General features: G+C 38.1%; 2 long non-coding RNA genes across 3 annotated transcripts; both read right to left on the reverse strand.

Moving 5' to 3' along the window:
* Positions 1-1,227: 1,227 nt before the first annotated feature.
* Positions 1,228-3,412, reverse strand: LOC148730169 (uncharacterized). The gene is made up of 2 exons (XR_016001707.1): positions 3,303-3,412; positions 1,228-1,804 (listed from the first exon to the last, which is right to left on the reverse strand). It is a non-coding gene; the product is annotated as an uncharacterized LOC148730169 (long non-coding RNA).
* Positions 3,413-4,679: 1,267 nt separating this feature from the next.
* LOC111319440 (uncharacterized) lies at positions 4,680-11,674 on the reverse strand. Of its 2 annotated transcripts, none has more exons than XR_016001705.1 (6): positions 11,509-11,674; positions 8,079-8,135; positions 6,723-6,777; positions 6,097-6,160; positions 5,531-5,611; positions 4,680-4,744 (listed from the first exon to the last, which is right to left on the reverse strand). It is a non-coding gene; the product is annotated as an uncharacterized LOC111319440 (long non-coding RNA). The 2 variants fall into 2 exon arrangements; XR_016001706.1 differs by having other exon boundaries at positions 6,704-6,777.
* Positions 11,675-18,122: the final 6,448 nt, after the last annotated feature.

The following is an 18,122-nucleotide window of genomic DNA, read 5'->3' on the forward strand; positions in this document are numbered from 1 at the left end:
AAATTAGACAATGTAAAACTAATTAAATAATAGTTAAAATGGGTAACTGCTTGTCGTTACATTTTTGTTGCGTGCCATATATCGTACTCGGGAGTCTATTTTCATATATGCTTTGTTAGCGGACATTTGTTGGTTATTCGTGCACGTAACAAAATAAAGATTGTTTTTAAGGACTTCGGTTACTGCATCACAAGTACAAGCAATATGAGACACGAGAGTTTTGGGGATCACTTGTTTTTCAAGGAAACGGAAGGGGTGGATCAGTTGTCGCTTGCAGAGTTTAAAGCATTTAATTTGCGAAAATTCATTTTGTGACTTGGCTCTTTTGATTCTGAGTTTGTTTTGTAAGTATTGTTTGTTGGTTTTATTCTTTCTTTTTGTTTGCTTCTTCTTTACTTTAAATGAGGTTTTTTCCGTTGGAAAAAATCTGCAGGTGAATATGACTGAAACTTTTGTTTGAAAATAAGTACATCGATTTTGGCGGAACATAAATGAGAAACAAAACGCCATGTAAGTGAATTTTTAAACTTACCGAATTATGCAGGGGGAATAACTCAATCAAGGTTAATCAATGAGGGATATTTAGAATGTGTCAAAATTGAGTAACAAGATATGACAATTGATCGGCATGCACAGTTTCTCGTTTGATTCAGGTACTGTCATTATTTATCCCCTGGGTAGGTGGGTCGGAGGATTTTGGTAATGTCACAGTGTAATTTACCTGATCCCTCCCTCCCCCCCTCCACAGGGCTCTGTTGCATTCACATGATACCACCCTGATCGGCAATCAATTCTCTATAGTCTCATTTATACTCTGTTAGCGACGACTGTTTGCCATGGCAACCAGAAGAGTGTTCCTTACATTCCCCCTTTTTCTATCTATTCGGTCCAGTAACATATTAAAACCAGCTGTTTAAAAAATAACTTTCCTTTTTCTATACAAGTTAACCGATTGGTAGAGGTTAATCATGATCAAAAGGTTAGCGCTTTTAAATGAGCAAAAATATAGTTTCGAAAAAAAAGTCTCTCGGCGAGGAAATCCTCTCTGGAAAACATGTCTGCACTTTTGAATTGTACCAAGTTTTCATAAAAAAAATATACAAGTCTTTTGGCGGGAAAAATATATCCGACGTGAAAAAGATTTTCTCCCATCAAAAGTCAAGTATATCTTTTATTTTAGCGCTAAAAGCCGTTCAAATCTACAAAACCTCAAGAGAATAATAATAATAATAATAATAATAATAATAGGTCTTTATTGTTTTTAAGCAAAGATGCATGCTAAAACAAGAAAATTTACATAAAAGTTATTACAAGGCTATCAACATTACATAACATAAAAACATAGTAAACATAAAAACAACAAAGTAAAGTATAACAGCGTTCTGGAACGTTTCCTCTCATTGGAAACAAGTTCTCATATCCATGGGGTGTGACAGAGAAATGTCTGGATGACAGCGCGGGAATCCTTTCTAATTTTGTGTCTTACAGAGGTGTCCTTCGAGAGAGACTTAGCAGTGGGGTCAAATTCTGTAACAGGCATTTACACCTACAAACAATTTGAAGTTTATGGGGAAAAATTTATTTCATTAAAGAATGACATCGTCCATATGACTTCTCCTCAACAACGACTTCTCTAAACGCTAACAATTACCTTTGTCTACCATATTTACAATTGAGCAGGTTTTAACGTACTTCGATACAAAAAAAAATTATTCTCTTTTTCATTATGTCAAATTCATCTTTCTCTCAGTCTTTCCGTCACAAGTCTTCTGTCAGCTCTTGAAAGGTCACTTGCGATAGAAAGCTACAATAGATCAAGAAAGAAAGTTGTTAAAATGATGGCGAAACTGAGATGGCTGGCCGTAATATTAGAGTCTTAATGGCTGATTGCCTAACGTTAATAGGTAGTTACCGTATTACTTCGAATAAACGCCGCATCCAGGGTGCGGCGTTTATTCAAATATTAGAAAAAGAAATAATTATAGTGCAAAACAATATTAACCAGCCCTTTCATTAATTTCTTAATGTTTATTTGCGCATCTTATGTCTCTCCTAAATAACAAACAATAAAATGACAAGATTACTGTTTTGATTGCAGCTCAATCGTCTTAAGTCAGCCTCGGATACTTTCTTTCATTTATCACGATATTCTTCAGTTCAAAATGTGAATACTTATTCGCCATTTCATTCAGCTCCCTGACCAAAATGTTTGTAGTCTTCAGATCTGGGATCATTGCCGTGAACTCTTCTGGCACTATAAGTCCGAAAAACACCCGCAACATCGAACTGATCTGATTTCTTACGCGTTTACAAGCGCAGCAAGTTTGAGTTTGATCTCTAAAGTTTGATCTGTACAGCCAGACAAGTTATCTCTTTTTCTACTTTTTAAATTTGGTTGTATTGTTTTGTTTTTTTTGTTTTTGTTTTTTTTTTTAAATAAACAGCATATTAAATAAACGCCGCCCTCGAATAAACGCAGCGCCCAAATCGAGGAAAATTCAATCAGCGCCGCGGCGTTCATTCGAAGTAATACGGTATTCATCGTGGGTTCTTGATAGAGAGCTCGGGATTTGTCTGACATGGCCGTAAGTGTAATTTAGTTTTATCACTTGAGTTGATAAAGGCAACTGGCCACCATAGGACAAATTTCGAAGCTGACGTTTAGAGCATGAAAAAAAGAAAAAAAATTTAAACAATCGATTTAAGCGCGCCGCACGGAAGTCTGGGAGTGAGGCGCACGAGAAATGTTATTTCTGACGTTTGAGTGACACGGGGACGAATTAGTCTGAAACTTATATTCTGTTGGCACGTTGAAGAGGTTTGCGTGGCATTGTGGAAGTTTCGGAATTTTAAGCATTTCGCGGGAAAATTAAGTCTATCTCGGTCGGTCAGTCCTATGTTTGATCATCTTATTTCTTTGTATTTGTTGTAATTTTCGATTTCGACCTCCCCGTAAAATATCATTACAATCACTGAATTTTTTCTGGTAAAAAAAGTGTAACGAGGTAAGTTTACCCTTTCCTCGGGGCATTGTGCTGCTGCCTTAGATGAGGAATACGTTTCCACATATTTTTTGGGCACATCTAAAAAATGGGTTTTTGTTGGTTTTTCATTTCTGGCGTAGCAAAGGTTCTTTTCGTAGAACCCTTAGTTTCACTGAACACAAGTTGAGATTGTGTCAGGATGTGTATATTGCAAGACTGACTGACTTATTCTAAATAACCTTTCCACATTGAATGTCTCACGTGAGTGTAGTAAGAATGAGTTACTTTTTATGCACCTCACCAAACTTATCAACTTACCCTCTCAAATGTCACATGATCAGGAGGTAAATAACACTCCAAACGGTGGTAATGCTTCTGCCTGTACTGACGATATCCATGATCGGTGAACGAAACAACCCACCTTAGAGTCCTGTGATTAAAACACACGGGGCAAGTTATTTACACGTGGTCTAACCCAAACCGCGGTCTTGCGCAATCGGTGGGCCATAAGTATTCTCTACAAGAGGATATTTTCATTCAATAAATGTCCTTCCACTGCTAGCTTTCGGCTTTCAGGTGTAAAAGGACCTCAATAGGGTAAACCGATAGCCGTTAAATGGCCTAAAACGTAAGCCGTCAGGCGTACAAATTGACAAGTTTTAATCTTTAGGCGAAAGAAAAGTTAACCGTAAAAACAATTTCTGGTGACAACAATGAAAAGATATTAACCGTCAGCCGTAAATTTGCGAAAATTTTTACCATAGGCCGTTAAAAGCCACCATTGGAGACCCTCGTGTAATGGACCAGGCGGGGGAGGGAGGGGAAGGGGGGGGGCTGGTACTTATTCTTAGGAACAACAAATTACCTGTTTGGAATGGGGCTGCCGCAAGTTCTGCACTGTGCTCGTCCGCTGCGCGTATGCTCGACACCGTAAGAATAATCAAAGTAGTCAGACTCCTTGAACAAAGAAGTAAAAAATAATCAAATCATCAAAATCCTGATTTTCGCAAAAAAATTATTTGATCGTGTAGCCTGATGGTCATGCAAAGAACGACTTACGCTCAGATCGTGGAAACGTCAGTCATTACCAATTACAACTTACAGTCTTTATCCGGACTACTCTCCCCTGGATGATCAGACCACACGATCAAACAATTTCCTGGTAAAATACGCGTAACTAATCATATTTTCACTTCAGAAAACGCACAGTACCCTAACTCAATTACTATGCAGCACGTTATTTTTTCAGTGTGACAAAAGAGAGAGCTTAGCGTATACAAACACTAGCCGTTCTGTCCCTTCTAACCAGCAGGCAGCCTGCGTAACAATTCCAGTAACCTGTAGCTCTTGATATCCTTGCTGAGATATTTCGGCCCTTTCCCTAGACCCAGTCACAATCCCTCTCGGTCTAACGACTCGTACAGACTGGAGCCGAGAGGAGATGTGAAGGATGAACTTTGAGCATTTGTAAGATTACCAAATAGTCCAAATACAGGGTGACAAAAACAACTTGAATCAAAAAATCAACAGTACCTCTTCTGAGTAATTCTCACTGTCACTACTTTCTTGATCAGATTCACTTTCACATCACTACACTGAAAAAAAATCAAACCAAATCTTAAATGAAGAAATTTATGATCTATCTTTTATGTTAAGTCAAAGTTGCCTTTACGAAAAAACACAACAACCAGCCCTGACCTGATTGATGAAGTAGGCACAACTTTCTTTGGAGTTTTCATTTTTGCTTCTTTGCTCATCTCCTATAAGGGAAAGTGAAATAACATAAAAAAGTACTACTGGTTAATTTTTTCCTTTAATTTTCTTGCCAAGATCTTTGAACTCAAGATCTTTTATTTTCATGCCAAGATCTCCAAGGATATTTCACTTTCTTGCCAAAATCTTTAAGAATCTTCTATTTTCTTGTAAAGAGCTTCAAGGATCTTTTATTTTCATACCAATATCTTTAAAGGACGTTTGAAATTCTTGACAAGACTTTTTGGAGATCCTTGAAGATCCACACCAGAGCCTCAAAGATCTTGACAGGAAGATGAAAGATCCTTGAAGATCTTGGCAAGAAAATGCAAGGTCGTTGAAGATTCTGGCAAGAAAATGCCAAATCTTGGAAGATTTTGGCAAGAAAATGCAAGATCCTTGAGGATCTTGGCAAGAAAATGCAAGATCCTTGAGGATTTTGGCAAGAGAATGCAAGATCATTGAGGATCTCAACGATTAAGAATTGTGAAGATCCTCAAAGAATTCTCAGGGATCTTCATGAAGATCCACAAGAGAATCCTGAAAGGTCCTCATGAAGATCTTTCATGATCTTTAAAGATCCTCCAAAGATTTTCATCAGGGATCCACCATTGCATGTTCACTTCCACAAAGGGGAATAATTGTTAGGTAACTGCTTTACTTTTGTTTGAAAGAGAAGAAAAATGCTACATTAGAAAGACATGTTTCAGTTCACCAGAATTTGTCAAAGGTCAAATACAAAACTTAACCTGGACAGCAAAAATTGAAGATTTCTGTTTCAAATCACTGCTTACCTAAATTTTTAGATGCCTCTCTCCCAGTTCCTTTGGAGAAAGAACTTCATCTGCTATTTTGTTTATTGTAGTGTCTAACACCTGGAAGGTCAAACAAAAAGCTCAATAATTACCCACTGTCATAAAAACTGAACTCTTGTTTCTGGTCAGCACTGGAAAGGTCACAGCCAAATGGAAAAAAAAAAAAGCTGTTTACATCTGAATAAGAATTAAGTGCAGCTCAGCATGTTGAACTCACATAGAATCCATCTAAGACCATGAGCACATAGACTGAAACAGTCTTTTAAAAACTGCACCCTTATTCTGGGATGTCACACTTTGTCAAAACATTAAGGCTGACCTTGAGAATATGTCTTACAAGATACAAGTACAATTCACTTAGACTTTCACTAGTTGGGCAAGCAAAACTGTTGAGAAAAAAAAAAGGCCTGATTGACTTATGATAAACTACAAGGTTCTCCTTCCAAATTGTCATGTATTACTCGACAAAAAAAGAGAGAGAAGTTAGTGTTCCAGTAAAAATAACCTTAGGAGTCTATTCTACACCCCTTTAACTGTTATCTCACCTTCACTGGTACAGCAGACTTGAGTTGAGCCTTTGCTCTACAGTTTGGACAGTCTTTTGAAAGACTAAGAAAAAAAAGGAAAAATAACATGAGCCCTGTTAATGCCACAAACAATTCTCGCTGTGTGTTCTTTTAGCAGAATACTTGGCAATTTGGATGGAGAATATAGCATTCTATCAGAACTGAGGGGAGAGTTTAACATGTTCCCTATAGCTAAACAACTACTCATGCCATAACAATTTCTCCCTGGGTTCCATTTCATTGATTCAATGGAGAAAATAGCTTTCTATCAGAACTGAGGGGAGACTGATTGAGTATTGAAGAATTAACAGGGAAGCCTGATGAAATGCTGGGTGATAACCTTGCAACGGACTAGCATCTCATCCAGGGGGGGGGGGGAGTAGTTCGTGATACTTCTAGTTGTTTCACGCTAAGGAAACTAGGATAATCTCCCAGTAGGTGGGTCACTTGGCTCCAGTGCAGAGTTTATCTGCCTTTTTTTTAATCAGAAATGACTCTAAGGGATTTTTTCCACATTTTCTTTCAATATACAGAATGCCTTCTGAGGAGAGTTGCATAATACATTATGAAGTTGTGTTCAATTCACCTCTTGGAATTAAAAGTACCTTTGTTCCTTTTAACTTCTTCCTGTGGATTAACCTTTTGATCGCCTTCCAAAACCTGAAAAATATATTAATGGTTATGATAGTCAGGCCATGCAAAAACAATGTGCAGTATAAATAGATGCTCAGATCAGAATTACCTTAAGAATATTAAATAATTTTAATTAATAAATGTTCAGTTTATCTCTTTTAAAGGAGAAGAATGCTCCTCAAATCACATATCTCTATACCATAAAGGTTCTAAATGTGCTTCAAAAAAAAAAAAAAACGGCTGTTTCCCTTACTGTTAACATTGCTCACCAAAAGATGACAAAAATAGTATCCAAACTTAACTGAACAACACTTAGCTGTCTTTAACAACACCTAAGGTAGTGGTATCTATGATAGCATTTAAAGAAAATTGAGAGAAACTCTTCAGAAAGCTAGTTTAGTCTCCCTATTTCAATACAGCAACAGGTAGCATCGTAATTTTATAGGTGTCTATATAATGATTGATATAATATCATTATACTTTTCTGGAGCATAAAACTGAACTTCCTCCCTATTTTTAATTTGTAAATTACTAAATATCTGCTGCAGTAAATGGTTTGAACCCGGGGGTAACATGTGAAGGTGTAGTCTGATCGTCCGGGTGAGTGTAGTCCTGAGAAGGACTGTTGTAGGTGGCAGTGACTGACGTTTTGACAACCTGTGTGGAAGTCATCATCATCTTCCGACTGCCAAGCCTCCTACATCGGTGAGACTGGCAGAAACCTCACAACAAGACTGACTGAACACAGACAGGCGACGAGGAAAGGTGATGTCAGCAATCACATTGCTGAACACCATCGACTTACCAACCACAACATTGACTGGGACTCTGCGCAATGCCTAACCTACAGCACTGACTATTTTCAACGACTGACTCTGGAAAGCTGGTTTACTAACTTAGAACAGACTCCCCTAAACAGATGTCAACAACTACCCGCCCCATACAAACGACTCATTCACGACATAAACATCACAAACGACCGAAAAAGAACAACCTAGCTTTACCGACAGACCGAAATAGACCAATCACGACCGACTTACGTCACTTGAGTCTTACAGCCAATAACATCACGGCAAAACCAACCGATCATTTCACACGAACTGGAATAAGAACATTCTACTGACAACAATCATTCACTTGACTCTGATGATGACTTCCGCACAGGTTGTCGAAACGTCAGTCACTGCCACCGACAACAGTCCTTCTCAGGACTACACTCACCTGGACGATCAGACTACACCTTCACATAAATATCTGCTATAAATTAAAAATTGTGGTCTCTCTATATCATAATTATTTTGTTTTTAAAAATGATGCCTTTTAATCACCAAGAATTGATCTGCTTGCCTTCCATGCTGCCTTTTGCCTTCTTTTCATGAGAAGAACTGAAAATCATCAAAACACAACTCATCACTTTACATGACGTTTCACATCTATAAATACATAACAACTGTAAGTAGTGCAGTCTCCCTTATGCTTCCAATTCTTCAATAATTTGTGAATCAAGGAAATTCCATCTCATGACTTGTGAATTCCACCTTCAATTTCACTGAAAACCTGATATGGCAGCAGTTTTTTTTGTGTACAATTCGATGCAGAATTCCCTTGTAAAGTAATGAATTTTCCTATAAAACTGCTTGGAATTCCTGAAAATTCAACAGGTGAGGGGAATGCTCCCCAGGGTTGGAAATTTATTTCACCAGCTGTCATGCTTAACAAAAAGGAGAACACGCAGTATTGCTACTTTCTCTGACCGATTACAAATGCCTCATGTGGGAGGGGAGTCGGGGGCAATTCGCGCCAGCGATTCATCTACTGACTAGCCTGTTGTGAGCCATCGTGTCGGGTTTCCCTCACGCAACATAAACTTCACACCAGGCTAGTCAGTAGATGAATCGCTGGCATGAACATGTCCCTGACTCCCCTCCCACATGAGGCATTTGTAATCGGGCATCGTTTAGCATCATCCAATCAGCGTCGGGCAGACAGCGTGACGGTTGCTCCTTGGCACACGAAATCGGGGCTGCGGATGCTGATCGCTTCGAAAGCTACATTTCTCGAAAATGTTTTGGTGGTTAGCGCTTGGATTTTGAATGGATCTTCGATTGAATGCGACGAGAAGAAGCGTCAACCTTTCAGTTTATCTGGTTTTTTATTTGGAAGACGGGCAATTCTTATTTCTGGGTGAAAATCGGCTTCGCACTAGAGCGGTCGAAAATGAGCTTTCTATCCTTGTCTCCTTCTTATAACGTGTCGACGCAATACCCACCAAATCGCTCAAATTCGCCATTTAGAGCCACGGAAACGACAATACACAGCAAGTGAGGTAGGTTTACATTTATTTTGAGCTTTAACTCAGACATTTCATGATATAAGTTTACGATAATAAGACTCTTCAATATTCTATGGTTAGCCAAATGTTGCAAAATTCAACAACTTGCATATTTTTATTCAACAACTAATATTTATGCTTAACAAAATATATTTTTATTCAACATTTTACAGTTATATTCAACATTTTATATTTATGTTCAATGAAATGCATTTTCTTTTCATATTCAACCAAAATTATTTTCATTCAACAACAACATTTTTTCAACTTCAATAGCTATATTTATTTTACTCAAGAAAATTAATTGTTCAACTTCAGTCCAAACTTTTTACCCAACAAAAACAATTATTCAATTTCTACCATGCATAGTTATGTAATGACATACTTTCTATTATGACTAAGTGTTCGAAAGTTCGCAGACATTCAAAATATCGTCATTCAACAAAATCCCCGTCCAGTTCCCAGTTAAATACGCTGTATTGCGGACCCAGTGCCCCGACCATTAATGCTCATGAATAGAGATGGCGTTGAAAGACGGATCAGGGCATGATGTAAGGGAAGAACTGACACAAATTGTGAGAGAATGTGTTCAAAATGAGATCGCTCTTCAACGATCGGGAAGTAATACCTCGTTGTTAATGAGAACGCACGACCTTATAGCAAGTTCAGCAAGATCTGCGAGCCGAAAGATGACAAATTCTATCGCCCCGGGCATCGTTCCATCTTTTCCCGCCACAGGCACCCCAGTTCCTTCTTCTTCATCTTCTTTTCACAAGGGAAAAAAGAGGCCCTCAGTTGCATTAAATCATCCATGGCACCTCAAAGATAAACAGGAGAGACAAATGAACCATAATCTTTGTATTGGAAGGAATGGGTTTCATGTTTGGAGGTAGTTCGGGGGTAGGGGCGGGGAATTTTGTTGAATGACGATATTTTGAATGTCCGGGAACTTTCGAACACTTAGTCATAATAAAAGGTATGTCATTAAATAACTATGCATGGTAGAAGTTGAATAATTGTTTTTGTTGAGTAACAAGTTTGGATTGAAGTTATTGAAGTTGAACAATTAATTTTGTTGAGTAAAATAAATATAGCTATTGAAGTTGAATAAATATTGTTGTTGAATGAAAATAATCTTGGTTGAATATGAAAAGAAAATGCGTGTCGTTGAGCATAAATATAAAATGTTGAATATAACTGTAAACTGTTGAATAAAAATATATTTTGTTGAGCATAAATATTAGTTGTTGAATAAAAATATGCAAGTTGTTGAATTTTGCAACATTTGGCTAACCATAATATTCTCCCATACATTCCTTTAAGGTCGGCACACACGAGGGGACTAGTCCCTGCGACTAGTTCGTGCGACTAGTCCCGGCGACAAGTCTTTGAAGGGTTTACACGAGGGGACCGGTAGCAGGGACTAGTCCCTCAAGGCGTTCTCACGGGGGCACTCAATTGCACAAGAACATAGGAAAATTAAGCGGCAAAAGATGTTTCTTAGTCTGGAGCGTTACCCGAAAACAATTAAAATTTGGTAACTTTTCATTGTAGCACCATTAAACATCAACGCAAACGAACTACACTTATTCAGTCGGATTATTCATGCTTTTACGTGTTCCGTTTTTTTTTATTATTATTATTTTTAACAGACACAGATTCAAATAGGGTAAAAATTCCATCAAAACGGCTCCAAGACATCTGTATATGTTTACAAAAGTAGAAACAGTTTTTTATTCTTCAGTTGTAGAAATCTAGAAGTCAGGGAAAATTCATAGAAACTGCAATGTTTACAAATACCAGAGGTCACGCATCCTACTGACCCGTGATTGGCTTATTTACCGTTTAGTCGCAGGGACTGGTCGCACAAACAGTTCACACGAAGGGACAAACATTTGTTTCATGCGACAAGTCCCTGCGACTGGTCGCACGAATTCAAACCAGTTTGAATTCGTGCGACCAGTCGCAGGGACCAAATTTTGGTCCCTGCGACCACAGAAATGTGTAGTTCACACGAAGGGACTAGTCGCATGAAACTGGTCGCTGGGACTAGTCGCAGGGACTAGTCCCCTCGTGTGTGCCGACCTTTATATTGCGAATAAAAAACCAGACTCGCCGCTTGTCTGGGCCCCCTGTGATTACACTTCAGTTAACTCCCATTCACAACTCTCACGAAAAACACACCGTCTCATTGTAAGCGCGTGGAACAGCGCCATATTTGGGGCGATAAAATACGTGCTGCATACATGCTGTTTGGTTAAGTAATAGACAAACGAACTCACTTATGATGTCACCAGTTTTAAGACTAATAAATGTAACATACAGTTTCCAACATTTCACCTGATTGGTGATGTAAGTTTTACATACAAATCGCCGATTGTAAAAAATCAAGACTAACAAAGCTAGGTAGAGTCTGTACAACTTACGTTCACCGCGTTTCCAATTAGATCCGTCCATTTGAATTTCATTTAACTCTGAAAAATCATACGTAGGTAGGAGAATAAATAGTGAACAAATAATGAAAGAGAGTGGAGTTCAATTCCATGCGAAATAAGACGCAGCGCAAGTCGATTTGAAATCACAAGTACTTGAATGAAGGATTGTGGGGGATCACATGGTTTTCAGGTGAACCAGAGGGTTGATCCTTCTGCGCCAAGAGAGTTTAAAGAGGGAGGGGGGGGGGGGCTATAGAAAATTGATTTCTAATCAACTGCCAATAAGAAAGGATCATAAGAGTAAAAAAAGAACGGGGGGGGGATTTTATCGTGAAACAAGCAAAATCTTCTAATCCCCTCTTAGCCGCAAAATAATGAACGGTCCCTTCGTATATCTTTTGGAACACAATTACCCTTGATAGGAATTTTTCCCACTTGCCAGGTTTCGCTCTACTTAAAATACTCATTTGACTAGACTGGGTTCAATTCACATCAACGGACTGATTTACCTGAGATATCCCTTTCCGTTTGCTTCGGAAAGCTTCTAATTTCATCTTAAAAACGGAAAATCAAAATCAGTGGAATCAAAAAGCAATCATTTTTATCTCAAACCATTCATGATGTATGTGTAGTAACTGTGTGATATATGAAGAGTACAACACACTTTTAGGAACTATGCGTCGATCAGTTCTAAACTTCAAAATCCCCCCTCCCCTCCCCGGGCAATTCCTAAGCATTTGCATTTTTGAAGATTGGCTCGGTTAAAATCCCCGGCGCTCTTCAGGCCAAAATTGCTTTCAATGCACCCCCCCCCCCCCCCCCATGATTCTGTGAGAAACCACCGAATGCTGTAGAATTTAGAAAAGTTACATATTAGTTTTTGATGCTGCTGTTTTGTTTTTCGCTTGTTGCCCACTCAGGGACCATTCCAATATTTAATTTTTTGGAAATTTTACGAAGGCTGGCTTAAGACACCTCAGGAATAGTTTTCTACCTGTAAATGATAACAAATCAAATCAAATCCCAGCAAAAACTAAAAAAAAATTACAATAAAATAATTTGTTCTTAGCCGTCATTTGAAGGTAAGTTAGATCTACTTCGAAAATGTACACCATCGAAATAGTGGTGGCCAACCGATTTGTTTGCCTTGGATCGATTTTTGAGCGCGCGTAAAACGTCTCAACTCACAACAAAATTGAAAAACAAGTCAAGGCAATCATTTTCATCACAAAACATTCATGCATGTCTAGTAACTGTGTGATATATGAAGAGTATTAGGAATCATTTTGTGCGCCTAATCATGTCAAGAAAAAAGGCGGGGAAACCTCTGCGATTGCGCGTGCGCGCGCAAAATGTCTCAACTCGAAAGAAAAACACAATTATGACATTAAGAGAAATTATTTGATCGTCGCTAACGTTATTTTGAGACAATGTTTAACATCTACGTCAAAATAGAAACTAAGAAAATGGATGAGAGTGGTGAGTTTTTCCTCTTCTTCCACTAACTTGAAGCGCGCCAAAACGGTCTCAGCCTATGTTAGCCAAATATCGGTAGGATAAAGAAAAAGAAGTGCAGAAATGCAGGCTTTAGTTTTTTTCTTCGGATTTTAACACTAGTCAAAATTGTATCTTCAAAACCTTCATAGAGTGCCAAAATATTTGGAACCTTTTAACTTTTTTCGAACTTTAAGTCTACTGATCGAAAGGCGCCAACTAGGCTGATTATGCGCGCTGGGTGAGGATCTATAAATATATCTACCACTTTGCCAACTCTAAATAAAAGGTTCTTACCTTCAGTCTCACGAAGAAATGGCACTCTAGCGGCCGAGCAGATGCTAACGAGAAGAACTAAGGCAAGGACGAAGTCGTTCATCTTTTCTGCAGAATAACCGTGCGACCAGAAGATCAAACGTTAGGAGACTCTTCTTCACCAAAGTCGAAGTGAAAACTGAGCTAGCCCTTTTTTCCTGAACTTATTTATGTACGTTTTGAAAATAAATTTTTTATTAAAAAATAATCATGCTTTTGTATAAGTTTAGCGGACTGCAACCAAACCTCATTCTTTTATTCTTCGTACTCTTGCAAGAAATGACCGCCATTTTTACTCACAAGTGTGCACAGCCAGTTTTATTTCTAAAAGATATTTGACATCGATTTACGTCAGTGTAAATAGTCTTGTTAAAAATCCGACATTTCTTTGTAAATTTTGAGGAATGCGTATAGGAAAAAATAACTTTTGCGCGGAAAAATATGATTAGCCTAATTGTGATATTAATGGCGCGATATGTTTGCCGAGCATTTGTGGTATAAAAGACATCCTCAAGGGAAAAAAATCATTTCCATGCACTTTCTGCTCGTTTGGTAGATCGCGACTAATCCACAATCTTTTTATTCTTTGCACGGTTCAGCGAGCAAAGCGCGCCATTTCTATCCATCGGTGCGTCTAAACCAGTTTTGTCGCTCATATACTCTTTTGCTTTTTATCAAATCTAGTTTTTAATAATCTGATACATATTACTCATCCAGCATGAGGTAAACCCAGCTAGTTTAGAAAAATATAGAAAGTTATCCGTAGTTTTGAGCCACCAAGGTATTGCGTGCTACTACATAATGTTTTTCATATTGACTAGTCGTGTATAACACCATTGTAATGTAAAGGATACCCTAATTAAAAATCTTTATTTAGCAATAATTTCCATAAAATTCTCTAAAATACAAAATATTAACAGCGTAAAAAACGATCCAAAATAACTCACTTACGGCTCACATCTACTCCTTTTTTTTTGTCAAAGCGTCTGGAAAACTATAAATAACGGAGTCATATCTGAACAGATTCAAAGTCTAATAATCTTATAAGTAAAAGCATATGTAAAACTATACAGAAAAGGGAAAGGGATGTCAGAAAAAAAAGGGATGTCGGAAAAAAAGGGATATCATTGTACTATTGTTCTGGTGTAGCCGACTGCGACTAATCGCTTTTTTTTATTGTGTGCACGTACTGACTACCAAAGCCCCCCTTTTTTAATCGATTTGTGCCTCTCACCAGTTTCGCTTTGTAATGACTATTTTGTGTCGATTTACGTTAGGTGTTGTTGCCTATTCGGACCTGTTCGAAGACATGATATTAATCATCTATTTAGTATGAAGATGTATTCAAACTTAGAAACGAAATCAATTTAGTTAAAGACTACCCAATTTCTATAGCATAATTACTATCGTTATGAATGGTCGCGCTCATCTACAGACTTCATACTCTGACCTGCTTCCAATTATTGTGGAACCGGTCCGCAATAGACTTACCGTATCCGTCTTGACACCTCTACAAACTTAATAACTTAAAGAAACAATGGCTAGTTCGTGTATTTTTCATTTCACGGGCGGTATGTTGACGTTTTGCGTAGTAACTTTCAAAAACCAGAAATCTGATGTGGCTAGGCGGGAAATTTATTATTTTCAAACTATCGCGCCCCGAGTAAATAATATTCATCTAGTTTCAACTGCCAAGGTCAGACATAGATCTTTTTTCGAAGCATCTCAGTGGGCCAGAATATTAAACTCATGAATGTAATTGATAAATCGCGCGCTTTTAATTAGTCCAGCTTTTTACAGTACGGATCACGGTAAAACGGAACTAAGAAAAGTGGCTATAAAAATATGAATAAGTTATTCATGGGCTTTTTCGGAGATTTAGCGTCTCGCTCCATTTATTTGTTTGCATTCAGTGTCACCTGCTTTGTGTTCATATTTTATCCTTCTCTACCCACCGTCGTTAATGATACTTTGCGAACTTAGGGGATAGGGGAACTATCCCTAACCCCTCACAAGAGGGAACTACTGTGAGTCGTTAGTGGCGTTCTCATTACGTCATGGCGGTCATAATGGTTACCAAAACAACAGAATGGCGGCCAAGTCAGCGCTTTTGAACTTGAATTTTTTTAAGGTGTAAATCATCTTTTCTTCTCCGATAAATTTGAAGTACTGTATTAATACAGTAATGTAGTCTTTATGCTTGTCTGTTCTGAATCCAAATATTAACGAAGAAAGATCAACTTTTCCCTCAAAATCCTTTTTGTCATTTATCAATTTTCAAAAACAGATCGGAAAAATGGAAATTCACACTGTTCGCTTTCAACTGAGTATGCCCACTATTATCTCGTTGCAACTGAGTGCATGTTGAAAGATTCCGTAGTTCAACTTATTTGAGAAATTATGCATTCCTTGCTTTCAACAGTAAAACCCTGCTAACACGGACAGTAACCGATTTCCATCGAGTTTGATCCCATTTTTTTATAATTTACTATGAGCTAACTCACACAGTATAGCTACTTCCCCTGGAAGGAATGCCAGTCCATTACAGTTTAAATCCCCCTCCTCCTTCCCCCCCCCCCCCCCCTTAGCATTTCATAAGGTTTCCCTGATAGTTTTGTCCATTACCCATTTACACACCTGGGTGAGGAGAGGAACTGTGAGTGCACACTGCATCTTGTCTTTGAACACAACACAAAAGCCCCATCAGGGCTTTCAAACCCTTTACTCCCTTAGATCAGCTTTCAAACTCTCCATACCCTACTCTGTATATTTTCTTTGTTATTGACAAGGAGAATTTGTTAAACAATCAAATCTTCTTAGGTTGGCAATGATTTCTTTCATTCTCATGATCTTCATGAAACATCTAGCAGGATTTTTGTTGGAAGAAATTGTAGGCTGGTCACTCAAAGGGTTTAAAGGCCTCTTCTAAACACAGATTCCACTTTCTTAACTGTTAGGACCACCACATTTCTCTCATGGGTGTTCACCCATTACTTGCTTCCTCATTAGGCTCCAAACTTCAATTTGTTCTCGCAGTTGTGGGCAATCTATAAACAAGTACCTTTCTACTACTAACGGTCCATGACTTCTTTTTCCCTTTATTTCCATGACACTTTCGTGATAAGACTTCATTACTCTAACATATTTCTAGGATCTAAAACCACACAGCCCCCTTTAAAATTTTTTCACCTCTCTTTCCACACTCCTTCTCCTGAGTCCAGTAGCCCTACTAAAACCTATTAAAAGTACCCCTACCTCTCTGTCATGTACCCAAACCTCAGTACCTCATTTAGTGATACATGCTTTTTCCATTTGCTTCGCCTTTGCACATGAACTGCATATTTCACCATCTACTCTGAAAGAAGGTGCTGGCTATTCCGAATCATTGTGGTTCAGTTTTCAGCATGGAAGCACAGCACTGATGGAGATAAAACTTTTTTGTGCTGTCCACTTTGTACTTTAGTACAGTAACTCAAAAATCTTTTCGACATCACTGAGGTCATCACTTGGCCGCGCGTAAATATCAATTTTACCTTTGAGTGTTAATAACAGTTCTCACTCGTTTGCTCCTCTTTAATTGTGAGAGGTATAATTAACTCGTATACACCGCAGTGTACAAATAATGTTCTGCTTATTCTTAGAGCTACTGACTACATATTTAAACCAAAGAGAATGTTAAATCACATTTTAAGAACAAAAAATGCTGAGAACACCAGCTCGTAGTTTATCAGTTAATCTATTTGTAGTTCTGACATTGCCTTAGTAACTTGATATGATATGTACACACGGATATAAAACACTGTTTTCTCGTAGAGCGCATTTCTACTAATTAAGCCCTCCTAAAACCAAAGGCAAATGCGCAACTGATCATCCAGAAGTTTTAACTATCCCTTTACGCCCTAACATCAGTATGCATATTCTCCATACTGATCTCTATAGGTATTGTAATTTTATGATTAAAGGAAAAGCGGAAACCTACAACAATCCTCAACTAAGTAGGCTGATTATTAAAAAGTTAGGTAGTGGCACTTCTACAATCCCGTTTTGGAAAAAACCGCCAGTGCTCAATTCCAAGAAAGAGAAAAAATATGAGTCACTTTGCTCGTTTGTAAGAAAATGCCGAATTTCTTCTGGTAAGCTCCGAAGATGGAGAAAAAGCCGCAATTTTTAATGTGTGTGCGCTAGTTATCTGTCAAATTATTTACAGGAAGGGTGTGTCATGCAATACTATGGCATGTCTTTCAATCAGTACCATTAGGAACAGCTGGAGTGGCGACATTCGGGAACAGCTTTTCTCGAAGGGGGAGGGACAAGGTAGATGACTATGTGATAAAAAAAAAAATACAAAAAAAATACTCCGTGGATTTTGTTCCGTTAACCTCCGTGTTTGATCAAAACTTCCCTGTCTTAGGGTTATCCTGGTTCAAAAAGATCTCAGAAATTACTACTCCTTGGAGAGGAAATAGACTTGAATAATACCCCAAAAAACTGCAAGGTTTTTAATTCGAACCGAAGATCTGGTGATACAACCTTGTGTATTTCTGTATTTCTCCATTTCCCTCCGACCCCCCCCAAAGTTGCCCTGTACCCCCCGCTGGACGAATGTTCTTATTTCAGTGCCTTCAGGCAAAATCTAAAGCAGTCTTAAAGGTTGAGTAAAGCTTTAATCGTCTTTAATTGTCAAATAAAATATCCGAAAGCTAACTCTAACCTTTAATGAATCTTTAATTGAACATAAGTTTAACTTTAGTAGCGCAAATCTTTCAGTATCCTTTAAATGATTTCTTTTTTGGCAC

The sequence above is a fragment of the Stylophora pistillata genome, chromosome 5 (assembly GCF_964205215.1).
Source record: "Stylophora pistillata chromosome 5, jaStyPist1.2, whole genome shotgun sequence".
NCBI lineage: Eukaryota > Metazoa > Cnidaria > Anthozoa > Scleractinia > Pocilloporidae > Stylophora > Stylophora pistillata.